Source organism: Anabrus simplex, chromosome 2, assembly GCF_040414725.1.
Source record: "Anabrus simplex isolate iqAnaSimp1 chromosome 2, ASM4041472v1, whole genome shotgun sequence".
Taxonomy (NCBI): domain Eukaryota; kingdom Metazoa; phylum Arthropoda; class Insecta; order Orthoptera; family Tettigoniidae; genus Anabrus; species Anabrus simplex.
This window is the reverse complement of record NC_090266.1, coordinates 841,590,136-841,607,712: the sequence shown is the minus strand read 5'-3', so window position 1 is coordinate 841,607,712 and position 17,577 is coordinate 841,590,136.

Genomic DNA, 17,577 nt, shown 5'->3' with positions numbered 1-17,577 from the left:
ACTACGAGTTTACCGGATTTACCGAAAACTCTGTCTGGCTATATGGCTAAATAGTTAGCGTGCTGGCCCTTGGTCACACGGGTCCAGGGTTCGATTCCCGGCAGGTTCGGGAATTTTAACCATAACTGGTTAATTTCTCTGGCACGGGAGCCGTGTGTATGTGCCGTCTACGTCATCATTCCATCCTCATCAAGACGCGCAGGGCGCCTACGGGAGTCAAATAAAAAGACCTACATCTGGCGAGCCTAACTTGTCCTCGGACACTCCCGGCACTAAAAGCCATACGCCATTTCATTTTTTTTACCGAAAACTTTTATTTTCATTTCCCCCATTACTTCCTAAGAATTGTTTATTTCCGTCCCAAAAGCTCTCCCCTCCGATAGACCAAGCCTTTCCTGATTTTAACAGAAATACTCGCATGATTTCTTCATTGAGTCTACAATGATATGTTTCACTATGTTTCTTTCATCGATGTAAAATTCCCTATTTGCATCGGTTCTTATTTAGAGCTATTTGTTTTTGTTCTTTGTATTTAAAGTGGACTTTATCGTTCCTCCAAGATGTTCGACTTTTTCCGTCTTTACACAAAGTTGTTCCTTGGAATCTCCTTCATGTTTCTACTGTAACATCCCTGTATGCCTCCCATTATCTTTCTATAACCTGAACATGCCGACCGTAAATTCTTTGGAACTTTTCACTAATCATAACCATTTACTTATTTCTAAGTTCATAGTCCGGAGGTTCTCTACTTTTATTACCCATTGTGCAAACTTCAGCTTCGCCATCCTTGGCCTAGAGCTACTTAGTTCGGTGTAGATCAGATAATTGTCTTATCATCCAAGAATTCCTACAGTATTCTCATATTCTTAAAATAAATCCTGAATTCAAAATCGATTATGATTTGAAACAAGCCTCAGATCTATGGGAGTGAGCAAGTCCAACTTCCATTTGACAAGCCAGACTCCTTGGAAACAATTCGGTTAATGAAATGGAATTCGATTGGTTCCTATTGCGTACTATGCTGTTCCTGATTAAAAGTCCTACTACACATTCTGCCTTTCCCCTTTTCACGTCTCTGAAGAACACTTTATAATCTATCTCATCCTTGGTATATTCCCTTACCCGAATGTCATTAACTCCTAACACATCCAGACAAATTCTCTTTAATGGCACAGCGAGTTTTACCTTCTTTCTACTGTAAGCCCCATTAATATTTGTAGCTCTTAACTGAATTCCATTTAATTCACTAAATTGTTTCCAAGAGGTCTGACCTGTCAAACGAAAATTGGACTTTCCCACTCCCATAGGTCTGAGGCTTGCTTCAAAGGTTCTGAGCGTGATCGGTAACTATTCTGTGAAGAAAGATGAGAATCTCTCCTCCAACGTGATAGGGATCACGGTGGACTGTATATCTCTAGTCAGCTGAGCACAAGGAGAGCCCCGATTCGGAATAAGTCCGAGATATCCGCACCTATTCCGTAGCAATTGGTATACCCACTCTCAGGACGATTCACTTAGGCAACTCAACCCTTGTCCATTGTTCACGAACTCCCTTTTCAGAAGACAAGAGTTACCAGGTTTTATGTTGGGGACCGGGCGAGTTGGCCGTGCGGCTAGGGGTGTACAGCTGTGATCCGGGAGATAGTGGGATAGAGTCCCAATGTCGGCAGCCGTGAAAAAGGTTATGTCTGGTTTTACACTTTCACACAAGGCAAACGCTGGGTCTGTACCTTAATTAAGGCCATGGCCGCTTCCTTCCTACTCCAAGGACATTCCTATCAAATCGTCGCCATAACACCTATCTATGTCGGTGCGACGTAAAGCAAATTGTAACAAAAAATGTTCTGTTGGGGCGTTAAAAATGTTAGCCGAGTAGTTATATTAATTTGCAATATTGTACAGTAACTCAGCAATAAATCATTTTCTTGAGTCAATAATAATAATTTCGCGTTGCTTAAATGAAATGGCGTATGGCTTTTAGTGCCGAGAATGTTCGAGGATATGTTCGGCTCGCCAGGTGCAGGTCTTGTGATTTGACTCCCGTAGGCCACTTGCGCTTCGTGATGAGGATGAAATTATGATGAAGACGACACTTACACCCAATCCCGGTGCCAGCGAAATTAACAAATTATGGTTAAAATTTCCGAACCTGCCGGGAATCGAACCGGAACCCCTGTTACCAAAGGCCAGCAAACTAACCACTTAGCCATGAAGCCGGACATTTCAATGCTAGCCTAGTGCAACACCTGTAAGGCAGACCCTCCGATGAGTGTAAGCAGCATCTGTCATACACTTAATAAAATGGAAACTGCAACACCATGAAGGCATTGGTCGTTTGTGTTGATTTTCAAGATGTGGAGCGATGCCATGCAGGTATGTAAACGATCAAAGTTTCAGACCCATTAGATTATTGCTACAGGTCTCCCAACGTGATTGGTCGCGGAGCAATCAACTCCAGTATACGGACTCTGGTGTACTGTAGTTGACTTGCAGTCTGTGCAGTGAAGTGTTCCCCGTCAAACATGCCTCGACGACAGAGAAGAGCACGCTATCAACAACTGTCACCGTTTGAGAGGGCTCGGATAATTGGGCTGTGTGAGACTGGATTATCGCTAAAGACTGTCGCTGCACGTATTGGCCGACAGGCATCTACGGTACAACGTGTATGGCAGCAGTGGTCAAATGAAGGTACCCACACTCGTAGACCTAGCACAGACCCAGCGCGACAGACAACTATAAGGCTGATGACACACGGAGCGGTTTTTGCCGAGTCGGCAGCCGCGTCGGCCGCCGCCTGTGATTGATACACAGAGCGGTTTTTGCCGACTGTGACGAAACCACTGCCTGCTCGAACTGCATCTAAAATGACTGCTTATAAGCAGTCATCGGGTGCGTATCGAGCAGGCAGTGGACAAAACACATTAGTGAGCGTGACGTTAGGTGAGGAAGCTAGCTAAAATTACCGAAAAATAAAGGATTGTTCTTATTCTTATTCCAAAAGACTACTTACTCTATATGTCCTTTTACGTGTATATTATTGAATTTCAAAGATACTTCATGATATCTAATACAAGAATACCTACCAATGATGCAATCGCCGCGTAAATTCAGCCACGCCCGACTAGAGCGAAGCATCAAGTCAGCCGTGATTCAGCTGAATGTAATAAATCTATGGCGCTAGAGCGCGCACAAAGTCTTCAAACCGTTCGCTGCACCGCCAGCTACACGACAGGCCAAGTCGGCAAATCTGCCGCCTGTCGGCGAGCACCGCTGTGTCTGTTTCATCCCATCTGATACGATAGAAACATGCGCCGACGCGGCGGCCGACTCGGCTGCCGACTCGGCGAAAACCGCTCCGTGTGTCATCAGCCTAAGAGAGGATCACCGCATCATTCGGATGGCCCGGATGGAACCCCATGCAACAGCAGCGCACATTCGAGCAGCTGTGGCACCCCACGTTACACAACAAACAGTTGGTAATCGCCTGCGTGCAGCAGGCTTACGAGCCCGTATCCCTGCAGAAGGTATTCCATTGACCCCATAACAGCGACGTGTAAGGCTGGCCTGGTGTCGAGAAAGATCGACGTGGGTCGACGAATGGCATAGGGTCGTCTTTAGTGATGAATCGCACTTCTGTCTTGCCCACAGTGATCGCCGGAATCGTGTGCGCCGACGTACTGGGGAGAGGGGCCGCCCAGATCTTATTGTCGAGATGCACACAGGGCCAACACCAAGCATTATCGTCTGGGGACCTATTGGCTTTAATGTGAAGTCCCAATTAGTGCTTGTTGAGAGCATTATGACTGCTGGACAGTACGTTGATAGGATACTCAATCCAGTGGTTGTCCCTATGATGGCGAACATTGCTAATGGGACGTTTCAGCAGGACAATGCCCGGGTTCACACTGCACGCATCTCCAGAAAAGCTCTCCACGACATCACAACCTTAGAATGGCCCGCCAAATCCCCGGACCTTAGTCCTATTGAGCATGTGTGGGACATGATGGGTCGACAACTGGCCAACCACAACTCTGAAACAACTGACCCGTGCAGTGCAGCAAGCATGGGCCACAATTCCTCAGGAAGCGATCCAGGGCCTTATTGACCCCATGCCTCGACGAATTCATCATCGTATTGCAGCTCGTGGTGGGCACATCCTGTATTGATTGTTGTCCAAACTTGCGGTCAGGGAGACCTAAAAGTGTAATCAACACCCGAACACTTGTCCTGCATGTTTCATTGCAGCAATGTAGCACCACTCCTTCTTGGTGTTGCAATTTCCATTTTCTTCAGCGTATGTAGGAAGTTTCAAATTAATTATTATGGTGTACGAGTTGCAAGAATGGTAGGGACAGCATAATTATTCAGTCCCCAAGCCAAGGGAATTAACCGTTTTAGATTAAGCCAAGACGCTGACCACTCAGCCATGGAGCCGGATACATTATATATGCCTGAAGAGAAATGCTGTAAGAATTATTCTTCTTCGAATACATTCTGTTCAATGACGATCATTTTGTTCCACATCACACAATCGGAACTTGTTTTGTATAACCCAACAGTTGTCATCTTAAACCATTGTCCGATCTTCTTCTTCTTCTTGTTCCCCCCTTCTGCTTCTTCTTCTGCTTCCCCCTTCGATCTTCCTTTCCAGAATGAGTTGAGTACCTGGAATTTCTTTTGCCACAAAATATGGCCGAAGTACCTCATTCTCAACTCTTACATATTTAAAAGTTCTTTACACCTGTTAATTCTCTGTAGAATGGCCACAAGTATTATAATTTTCATATCACTATTGGAAATTTCATTCCTCTTCTCGTGTACACTTACTCAGCGAGCATGATGATTTCTGAACTATTCATTAAATTTGAGTGATTTACTTCATGGGATACTTCTTGGAAGCGAACTTGAGCCCAGAAGCAAAGTCCATTGAAAGGCGATGTCAGAAAAATAGCAAAGAGTCGATAACAATTTTAGTTGTGTAACTCCGAATATTTTACTTCCTTCTAACGGCTCATTGTAAGTTCACAAGGTGTCCTCAGCTTTTCGGTTATACAAATTGAGGAAAATCTTGTACAAAAAGGAGTTTCCAAGTAACTCTACGGGCTTCAAATACAGTACATAACAGTTGCCTTGGAAGTCCTGAGCAGGCGTATTTTTCGAATAATATCTCCTGAAACAAGGACATTCAAACTTTCTTTCTCCAGCTCCAGTATCTCATTGAGAAAACACTAGAATTAGTCTAAAATTCAGACGCAATGCTGGTACAAAACCTGTACTGTTCCATGTACAATTCCTTTCAAACTGACGGTACTAAGCAGGTCCTTTTGAAACACATATTCAGGTATCAGGGTAGCTAGCTAGGATAAATAGAAAAACTGAAATATAGATTAATATTCTAAATAATATTTCCGTACCATAAACGGTCGGAATCATGCTCTTGTGATAGCACAGACTCAATAAGGTGAAGAAAACTACGTTGTATACAGTACACTTATTAATGAATAATTATTCCCTGCAGGCTACTTTTATATTAAAGTAAGAAACTACCGTTACGTTCAATTTTAAGTTATTCCACTCCCTCGAGCTAGAGGAATGAACTAAACGTGATTAAAATCGCCGGCCCAAGAAGGGAATCGTACTAGGTGACCTCTGAACTGAAGGATACTATGCTGACCATTCAGACAAGGACCGTTTAACTGTGAATGATTAAAAGATTGTGTTATGTGTCAGAATTATACCCTGAGAGTGGTTATTAAGAATTTCTGTAAATCATACACGTATAAGCGGTTAAGCACCCTTCACAGCCGACAAACTGATCGGGAATTCAATCCTGTAACCTTGTGCACAAGATGCGAATGCCTAACCAGTTCAAGTTCACTGCTGCCTCCTGTGTAGAAGCAAATCCTTTTATAGTGAAGTAATACAATATCCTGGTCACACATGGCATTACCATCCTGAAAGTACAAGTTGGATGAGTTACAAGTCTCCTGCACCACGCTACTGTATCAAGGAACACAGTGGCATAGGATATCAGAGAGGTATCCCTAACCCAGTATTACAAGACGTTTGATCGAGCATGTCCCTCAACCCTATACTGAATCAAGTAACGTCATGAATTTCAACTCATTGTGAACCAGTTAGTTCAGTTTTATTTGGAATTTGTGGCAGTTGCTGCTTCATATAGTGGCAATGGTTACCGTGATCATAGCCTATGTGGGGATGGTATTTGTGCGAATAACATCTGAGTTACTAATCCATTATATGTGGCTATTGGTAGCCTTGTGTAGCCCTCGTCAAGTCTGACTGGGAAGTGTCTGCCAGGTATAGGAAACCGAGTGTTTTTCTGGTGGAGGATAGTGCTGTGTGGTGTTGTGTAGTGAGGCGTGATAGTTGCAGGAATGTTGGGGACAACACAAACATCCAGCCTTCAGTGAAGGGAATCAGCAATTTACGTTTGACATTCCTTGACCCGGCCAGGAACCACACCCGGGGTCCCAGGGACCGAACACCAGGACATTAGAGGCGTGCAATGAGCAAGTCTGAGCCCATTCCCCTCCATTTATTCTGTTCAACTAGTTTGGTCAGAGAACGAGCCTGCTACTAGAATGAAGTGTGTGTGTGAGAGAGAGAGAGAGAGAGAGAGAGAGAGAGAGATGAACAAGCCTGGAGGGACTCAAACCAGTCTCACTGCTGCTCAGTAGAGTCGAGTAAAGTGTTCTTAGACTCGACTCCAGACCAGAGCCCAAGCATAGTGTGGACATGTCTTAGAACTGTAATGTACAGTACTGGAGTACACGGCATTCAGGTTCACCAACAGAATATTTTTGTGGTGCGGATTGTAGTATGTTTTCTGATGATGATTGGTTTTGTTGAATCATCGGCCGTCAATAATTTGATTGTTACAATAATTATGATCATCATAGGCACTGAAATTTATGACTTACTAACAAACTGTCAACTTGAATGATAGACAAGTAGGACCTAAGATGAGCGTGGGATGGGGACAGTTTCCACACTGTACCTCCACCTTTTATAATGCCGATAACGGCAGCGTTCTATGCTTCTTCTTCTTCTTCTTCTCCTCCTCCTTCTTCTCCTTTTTCTTCTTCTTCTTATTGTTGTTATTTATTTTATGATTTTCCAGCCTGGAAATAGCCACCAGGGAATTGTTGATAGCTATGACATACTATTCCCGCGACATCCTTGTAGTAAAACGTGTAATAATATTGCGCGAAATAATGACAATATTACTGCCAGAGAAATTTATTGCAAAGATACATGTGTAGGGCGTTCAGAAACATATACTGTATATGTGCTGTAGCATCACTTATTGGTATTGTATTCACGCAGTCTGCATAAATAGTATGCAAATCTCATCCAATACCTATCTGATTAAATCACATTAACATTCACTGGCCAGTGGCTAAGTGGGGGTGCTCCCTTTAATACCTGTAATTGTATATTTCGTCAGACAATTACCACTGAAACGATTGGGTTCATATCAACCTTTAAATGACATTATTAGCGTTGTAGGTGTCGAGCATTGTTGCTCTACGTCATGTTTCCTGTGTGAGAGAGAATTGCTGTATTTGCAGAACCCTGTTACAACTGTGGACGCTTCGATCACCCTTGACCAGCAACGGAATTACAGTATATGTTTTTGTTCCTGTAGGAAGAAAAATATCGGTATTCATCGACCTAGACAAAAGCAGAGAACAAAATATTTATTTTAACCCGCGACCACTCGCGCATCGGCAAGTCTCGCGATCACTCGCGTTGTTAGGTGGAACCTAACATCTGTATTTCTCTTATAAAATCATTAATTTCGTACGTTTCTTTTCGTTTTCATTTGATTTCAATGTTTAATACAATTTGGAATATGAATTAAGTCTATAGTACATCTGTTTACGGTCTAAAAGATAGATTACTTTATCGTATGGTATTAATGTTATTTATAGCATTTTCACACAAGCAACACACAATTACTCACAGGAAAATTCATGTGATCAACGTAATTTTCATCTAACAACCACCTAATAATTTTTTGTCTTTGACTTACTCATATTGCCGATTATAACAATAAATACCAATCAAATTGTAGAAAATCAGACACACGTGATCACTCGTGCTGTTATGTCTCCAATAACGCTACTCACTGGTTAAACACACAAGACCGCTCGTGCTGTGAGATAGCAACTAACACAACGCATGGCGCGCTCTTTTCCCCACTCTTTCCTCCCCTCCAAAAATCACAGCTACTACACAAATACATCACGGCGTGCTCAAAGGACCGAATGAGCCATTTTCAAATGGACATCGATTCAAAGCTAAGGACAAAGGAATTGTAGCAAAATTTGTAAAAATGTTAAATTGAACCTCCTAGCGCGAGTAAGCGCAAGTTAATTAGGCTAATAGATTGTTTTATGTAAGTAATACGTTACAAAATTGATTTTCGCTTATTAAACTTCGTTTACATAACTATGTACAACTACAGCTTTATTGGAAACAGTTTCAAAGACATCAAAGAAGTCCCAAGCAGCTGATCTCTTCCAACTTGACATTGTTGATGTTTACAGTGCTGCTGAAATCCCGCAGCTATTCTTCGACCTTCGCTCATTTTCTAAAGATTGCAATACACTCAGTTTTGTTCATTTGCACAGTCATGTGCTGCAATGATACACATCAAAACGGAGCGTGTATTTTGTTCATTGCATTCCATCAGCTGTTTAGCTAGAACAGAATGACGTTCTGTCTCATGATATGCTGCGTGTACATACATCACATTCTGGACGCCTAATCTTAATATCACCGAGCTCGATAGCTGCAGTCGCTTAAGTGCGGCCAGCATCCAGTATTCGGGAGACAGAAGGTTCGAACCCCACTTTCGGCAGCCCTGAATATGGTTTTCTGTGGTTTCCCATTTTCACACCGGGCAAATGCTGGGGCTCTACCTTTATTAAGGCCACGGCAGCTCCCTTCCCACTCCTAGCCCTTCCTTGTTCCAGCGTCGCCATAAGACCTAACTGTGTCGGTGCGACGTAAAGCAACTAGCAAAAATAATCTTAATATCCTACATTATACCTGCCGAAGTCTGACTCGTTGGCTGAACGGTCGGCGTACTGGACTTCGGTTCAGAGGGTCCCGGGTTCGATTCTCGGCCGGGTCGGGGATTTTAACCTTCAACATTAGAAATCATCCTAGGTAGGGCCCTCATCTTCACAGGCATGCAGGTCGCCTAATAGGCCGTCTACTAGAAAAAGACCTGCACCAGGCCTCTCCGGAGGTCATACGCCATTCATTATTATCTGCCGAAAGTATGATGTAGAAATAAACTATTGAACTCTTCCCCCGGTCGAGTGTAGGCTTTGCCGCGGTTAATAATAGGCTACCGATCATGTTAGCATATCTATGGCATAATGGCTAACTGAGATCTAACTTTCCAGTAGCGAAGCAGTAAAATGTGTGCAGAAAGACCGTGTACAAAAATAACACGTGTTTAAAATACACGATATATAACATACGTACCGTGACAGTGATTGTAAAGAATAATAATAATAATAATAATAATAATAATAGTCATGAGTTTTACGTCCAACTACGTACATTTCTACGGTTTTAGGAGATGCCGAGGTGCCGAAATTTACCGTAGTCCCCCAGTTCTTTTACGTGCCAGTAATTCTACCGACACGAGGCTGACGTATCTGAGCACCTTCAAATACCACCGGACTAAACCAGTATCGAACTTGCCAAGTTGGGCTCAGAAGGCCAGATAAGCTATATTATCATTATTAGAATAGAGGGCATGTTCAGTGGAGTGGGTGAGAAACGCCGTGAGCGGAAATTTTCATATTTTATTATGCGTATTTAGCTGTAGTGTTATCGTTCTCAAGCCATCATCAAATTTAGGTTATTCATTTTGCTCATTCATTATGATATTTTTAATATCGTACCGCACTATCGCAATGCTATAAAACCTCAGGGATCACTTGTACGCATGCTTCATCCATCCAAGATCGGGCGAGAGAGCGAACGTGTGACGTCATGCTGTCTCGAGCCTTCGCAAGCGGAACGAGTCCGAGCCTGGACTCGAAATTGTCGAGTACCGCGACTCGAGGCATCACTCGCGCACATCACTACTTTCTGTGCAGTGGCAGAACAAAGTAGGAGGCTGTACGATAGAGATGTGCCGAGAACCAATACACTGAGAGTGGCACTTGAACTTCTCAATATCCGAGCTGCTCGATCCTGCCCAGAATCTTACTGCTCATTGTGATCTGACAGCCTGGCCAGTATGGTAGACACATTTATTCAGTAAAGTTGAGTGTCGTTTCGTGTCTAGTTCTTTCACACACTTACCAGAAAGTACGAGCAGGAAGCTGTGAACAATTCTTAGACTTCAAAATGCTAGGTGGGATCCATATCGTACAAATGAATTTGAACGCGTCTATAGGTCGACTTGCACATCTCTGCATGACAGGACCATTCAGCCAAGGAGCCGAACGTCTGAGGTGCTGAGTTGTCAACATTACTTATTAGACTATTGATACTGTATTGTTAAACACTCGACGGGAGCTGAGAGAAAATAATATCCTAAGTACATTCTTAAAAAGCAGAAGGTAATCTAATGAAGATTTGACTTTGGTGAGCCACAATATTATTGTCGCTCAGAATCGAATCATTCAATGTTGCTATTGTATGTCTTTTGTTGTAGGTACCTGTAGATACCGAGGTAAAATTTTAAATATTTAACTCCAAAGTAAGTTCGGATTCTTCCCGGCCCCGCGGTGTAGGGGGCAACACGTCCGCCTGTCACCCGGCGGCCCCAGGTTCGATTCTCGGCAGGGTCAGGGGTTTTTAATTGTAAATAATTAACATCCCTGCCGTGGAAACTGGGTGTTTGTGTCGTCCTTAATGTTCCTTTTCTCACATTCATCACTCTACACTTCCTCCATTCCAATTAGACGCAGGTTCTTATCACATGGTGCAAGTAGGTGCTAAAGATCTCTATAGGTCGACGCCCGAACAAATAGCATTTTTTTTTTTTTGAGTTCGGATACTGAAATCAGACAGAAAGGTGTAAGTTATAGTGATATAACTATCTACCTCTTTTTAGGAGCACTAAAATTATGTACGCTATCCAATGTGATTCTTTAGTCAATATTGTCACATCTATTTCATTCCTCGAGTTTCCTTAACCGTTAAACATACAGCGGTGCGCAAGTGCTCTAATCATTCATTTTCCGGGAAATATAACGTGAAATGATTTATTACATTCAAGTCAGGAACAGTGCTTGCTTAGTCTCCGTTTGTAGAAGAAGAGGTTATCCGCGCAGTATGTTTCTATAGTAGTAACGTCCCACTAACTAATTTCGCGGGGTTCGGGGAGGACGAGGTGCCGGAATTCGGTTCCGGAGGAGTTATTTTACGTGCTAGTAAATCTACCGACACGAGACTGATGTATCTGAGCACTTTCAAATACCACCGGACTGAGCCAGGATCGAACCTGCCAAGTTGTTCTCAGAAGACCAGCTCCTCAACTGTCTGAGCCACTCAGCCCGGCAGTATATTTCTAATTTTCGACTATATTTCACCATCGCAATGCTCATTCTAGTACTGGGATTCCCAGTAACTCTACATCTTTAGATGGAATTCGAAAAACAACCACATGGTTTGTTAACCAGCAATAATATACAGTATTTGAAGCGTAGAAACCTACAGCAGGCTATGCAACATTATTTTCTCGATATGAGATTATGAAATGATTTGGTCCCATTATGCCTTGTAGGGTAAAATTTGTAGTATTATGAAGGATTTTAAAGTTTTTACATTCTTTTTATGCAGTTTTAATATTCGAAAATATGAAAAATCACATTCCTCGCTGTGGAAAAATGGGCTATGCCGAACGTCATTTCCGACAGGCCAATAGCGGTCCTTTTCTTGTCATGTGGTTGTGTTTGAAGACATTATGGATATGGAAGGTAATATATTTCAGAGTATATGAGAAAAGTCACGAAAATAAAATATAAATATGGAGGAAATAGAATTTTCGGTTAGTAGTTTTATCAAAGCACTAACACATGGAAGGTTTTCGGCGCAAGGTCGGGAAATTGGTAGGATTGGGAAGATAGTAACCGTGGCCTTATGGTACAGCCCCAGCATTTTTGTGGTGTGAAAATGGGAAAGAACGGAAACCCATTTGAAGGGCTGTCGACGGTGTGATTCGAATCCATCGTCTCCCGAATGCGAGCTCACTATGCGACCCTAACCACGTAGCCACCCACTTGGTAGAACTGGAAAAAGGGAAGGACCAAAGTTTGCGTGAAGCTAGGACTGGAACATGTCAGTAGCAAAGAAAAGAAGGTATTGCCTGCAAAATAATTGCAATTATGTGCGAGGTCCGATAATTTTAACCTGAACAGGTTTGTGTGTCATAAGCCGACGTCTGATGGAAAAGGAAGACCTATTCAATAAGATTTTTAGGATTGGCGATTACACGTTCAAAATTCTTTTTTATTTAGCCTTAACTATCGAATAAAGTATTCAATGTATGACTAACAAAAGAAGAGGACTTCGTATCACTCAAAAGAATTTAGACTTTTTGATTTTTCACGTAATCAATAAGCTAAGGATATTAAACCAGTATTATCATTTAGGCTAAGCATAAAGTGCAAGTACGAATAAATAATTTATACTTGAATATGTCAGATAATTTTCCATAAATATTTCAGTAATTTTGCTCTTTCTGTGGCAATGGTCACCGTCACTTTCTAGGCCCTAATATTTCAGGAAGCGTAAGATTACAGATAGCTGTGCTATATCAAGTTGGCAACGAAAGCCTTAAGAAAAGAAAAGGAAATGAATTAAGCGTACTGATAACCACGTTGTTGGCTCTAATAGCTAACAAGATATTCGTTCTCATTTTACGTCCAGTCCTCAAAAACATTTCTCCCACAACACACGTCACTACGATTTAATTGCCTGAAATGTCCATTTTCCTACATTTCACGTTACATTAATTTCTCCATTTACCGAGCTCGATAGCTGCAGCCGCTGAAGTGCAGCCAGTATCCAGTATTCGGGAGATAGTGGGTTCGAACCACACTGTCGGCAACCCTGAAGAAGGTTTTCCGTGGTTTCCCATTTTCACACCAGGCAAATGCTGGGGCTGTACCTTAATTAAGGCCACGGCTGCTTCCTTCCCAGTCCTATCCCTTTCCTGTCCCATCGTCGCCGTAAGACCTGTGTCGGTGCGACGTAAAACCAATAGTAATTTAAAAATAATGTCCATTTTACATGAACACATCGATACGAAGTACAAGTCATCCACGCATCACCTTCTGTTAAGATATATCCACTCTTACTGAATAAGTGTTTCATTCTGTGCACAGTTTATAGACATGTTCAATATTCGTATTGGGCCATAAAGTGTGGGAATTCTTCCCTAAACGAGCTGTCAAGCCACAACTTGGCTGTTCGCCCGACGGTCAATTATAAAACGAGAATCCCATCTTAGATTACGAGCTAAAGTCTGGCCACCCATTATAGTGCCCTAACTTTGTGGATGTACAGAGAAAACTTTCTGAAGTAGAACCATATCCTCATTTAAGAAGGTTAGTAAAATTTGTTGAAAGTGAATTGTAATGGTGATTTAGCTCAAGAAGCGGTTTACAACAGGGCCATTTGTTTGGAAAATGTTCGGGTACTTACATAAATTAATGTAGCCCTAAACGTTATTGCCGTGTGTATACTTTTCTTGTTATTGTTTCGTTTCTATGCTTGTTGTTTCTTGTTTAAAGGGTCCTAACATCGAGGTCATCGGCCCAATGTTTCATTTCTAGGGCTTCCGGACAGGTGTCAACTGTACTATGAACATTATTGGTTTCGTGTCTGTATCATTACATAATGCGTCTATTCTAGTGATTGTGTTCGTAATTGAGCTTAATATTGGAACGGAAGCGGCCATGGCCGAAGTATTATGTAAGCCTACATTTCCTTCGACACAAACTGAGCGGACTACTGTACGTAACAGACTGTTTATACCCCGTCCACTACTATGGTCGTTGGTAAGATAATATAGGATGTTCCCAAACGTGTGGGAACATATGGCGTGGACAGGACACCCTAAAACATCACAAAAGCCCCTATGAACGTATGCCTTATGGTCATCGTTTACGAGTTACAGGCGTTCCAACTTTGTACGGAAAGTGCCTATCTGGCACACCCCATGTAATTTAGTTGTTGCCATGCCAATAGGAATACTGCATTCTAATACAAGAAGTGCGTAATATATCCACCATACGCCTGAGTGTAAGCCTGAACACGCCCTCTCATTGATTATCGGACAGTTTCGTACACTCCAGGAATTTCACATATTCGATAGCAACCTTGTTCCGCACTCTGGCAAATGACTGCAGTGTCCGCAATGCCATGCATGACTCCAAGCTTGATCCTGAATACGAACTCTCCCCCAATTCTAGGTAATAACTAAACCAGGCTTAGTTCGTATACCAGACATGTTAAAGTCACGATCTGATTGACAAATCTGCGCGCACGAGAAATAACTGTTACGAGCGCTGGCACAGGACGTTATCAGATAGCGCAAGCCTGGAGGGGTGTATATTACACGTTCATAATTACGCTAGTTGCTTTACGTCGCACAGGCACAGATAGGTCTTATGGCGACGATGAGATAGGAAAGGGCTAGGAGTGGGAAAGAAGCGGCCGTAGCCTTAATTAAGGTACAGCCCCAGCATTTGCCTGGTGTGAAAATGGGAAAGCACGGAAAACCATCTTCAGGGCAGCCGACAGTGGCGTTCGAACCCACTATCTCCCGGATGCAAGCTCACAGCTGCGCGCCCCTAACCGCACGGCCGACTCGCCCAGTCATAACTACGGTACTCCGTACAAAAGATATACCATGTATATTAATTCATATAAGGACGTACATAATTAAGTCTTCAACACGACTTTCGTACAAAATGTGCCAAACAACATGTTTTTAATCACCGAGTACCAGGAAATTAAATAATTACTTTAAATGTTGCCATAAGCAACGGAGTATAAAATAACAGGTATTTATTTTTATGGGCTTAAGGTGAGAGGTACACCATTCGCTACTGTAAATTTAATGAAATTCAATATTTTTTTAATTTCTGCAGCCCTATGATTAAAAAAAATAAAAATTGGTAGGTTTAATGTTTACTACTAATATATCGTTAAGACATTCTTAAAATGTTAAAAATATCATCCAGTGGTCATCAATATACTGTAAAACATTCTGGTGTAATTTGTGCAGTCAGGCAGCGTTTACACATTAATTACCCTAATTATTTAATTATTTATATTTTTCTTGTTTTGTGTTGCTTGTAAGACCCATGTCTACGACATACTGTACACTAGAATTTCAGACACTGCACTGGAAACAATATTAATTTTTTATATTTAAATAAAAGAGGAAATATATGACTTTTTTCGAAAAAATAAAAAAATAATGACATGTTAATCCAAAGATCCTAGTGTATGTTGTTCATATGATTAAAGTTCTTTTTTTCTTTGCTATTGGCTTTATGTCGCACCGACACAGGTAGGTCTTACGGCGACGATGGAACAGGAAAGGACTAGGACTTGGAAGTAAGCAGCCATGGCCTTAAGATACAGCCCCAGCATTTGCCTGGTGTGGAAATGGGAATCCATGGAAAACCATCTTCAGGGCTGCCGAGAGTGGGGTTCGAACCTAATATCTCCCGAATACTGGATACTGGCCTCACTTAAGCGACTGCAGCTATCGAGCTCGGTAGATGATTACAGTTCACAGTCATGCAAAGTTGTGTTGAATTATCTTAAAAATTGAGAGAGTTATGATGAAAAAGCTGTGTAAAAAAATGAAGCTTGAGAAAATGAGTGATAAACATACCAAAGTGTTGGATGTTCACTAAAACTCCCCTGATGCATACACACGGCCCTCTTTATGGTTCATTTTGGCCTCCTCTTCTAACCTCAGTATCATTTTGCATTTCCTTGCTCCTTTTGTAGTCTCTAGAACACTTTTATTTGCAGAAAGTATGAGTTTCTCATCTTCATCTTGAAGAAAATGGGAGCAATATATTTTAACCACAAGCCCTAACTGCTGGCTGGAAACATTTTAATTCTAGCCTTCATTCCATCATTAAAAGTCATAGTAGCATAATAAACACTAATCTGAACAGTTTTTCTTCCAGCAAACTTTATTTTGGGACATATCTTCCAGATTTTAGAATTGAATGATTCATTATTACTTTGTGTGTAAAAACCAACACATCTTATTAACAGTTCTGTTTTCACAAGATTCTTGAAAACTGGTTTAATTGTCTCCATAATGGTAGGTGCAAAATTATTTTCGTGCTTATACTTGTCTGCAGTGGCTTGTACCACAGTCTGCTGGTAAAGACACAAAGAGTGAAGACCTTTTGGACAAAAGTAATGCTGTGGCTGATCATCTGTGGAAGCCTAGTGGTACCAAATGGCCCAGATGGCTGTTCTCATATCATCTACAGATAAACTATTAGCTCTAATGGCATTCTCATAACAGACAGTAAGGGTATTTATGAGAGCATCAGTCAGCCGGTTCTTGCCACCGAGTGGCTTCCCATCGCCCAGCATTTTCCTCCCATACTTTGCTCCACTTTTCTCAACTGAGAGCCCATTCTTTTCTGGACATGCCCAACCCATTCCTTTCTCACTATATGAATATCTGGCCCATATGGCTGGTCATCAGAGCCAGCCTAGTAGCTCTTGGTATCTCCATCCTCAATATAATTGACATACCGAAAATTGTGATTGGCTACACTTCGACTGAAAATCCTTTTCATTCCCTCCACCTCCATGCTTCCTGCACTTCCTTTGTTGTTGATGTCACAGACCTCGACATGTGCCTCCCACCACTGTTGATAAGCTAGGGTACCAGTCTTGCCTTTCCACTGATTACATCCTTTGCAAGGCAATGGCAGAACCTGAATATCTATTACTTTTCCAGTTTTTGCTCCTATAACAGTGCACACACCACGTAATGAACTGTAACCCCTCGTTAACCATGTGCCATCACAGCTTACACATATATATACCTACTGCCTGTAAGACTTGCTTCCTCTTCAGCTGCCTTACTTTAGCTACTTGGTTGGTGGCAGCAAGAATTCTCTGGTACACCAGTGTGTAAGTAGACTTCTTTACAGGTGGTGGTAAATTAACTAGACCACAAAACATACCTAATCCTGCTAAACATTGCCCTAAACACCTCATAGCATATATTATACGCCTGTTTATGGAATAAACCTGGTTGCTTTTTCCTAATTTATGGCAACTGTCAAAGGAACCAATTATACCACATTTCTTGTACACTATGGTCACATTACAACCCAAACGTATTTTTTTATGTACACTGAGTTTCACATTTTCCCCACATACACACCGAAGAAACTTTTCCAACTGTTCGGACATAGTATTTACATTAAAAGGAATATTTACATCATCTAAACCACTACTGCTATTGTCAGTCTTTCATAAGCTTCTTAGCTGAGGCACAACTTAGGTTAGGTGAATCAC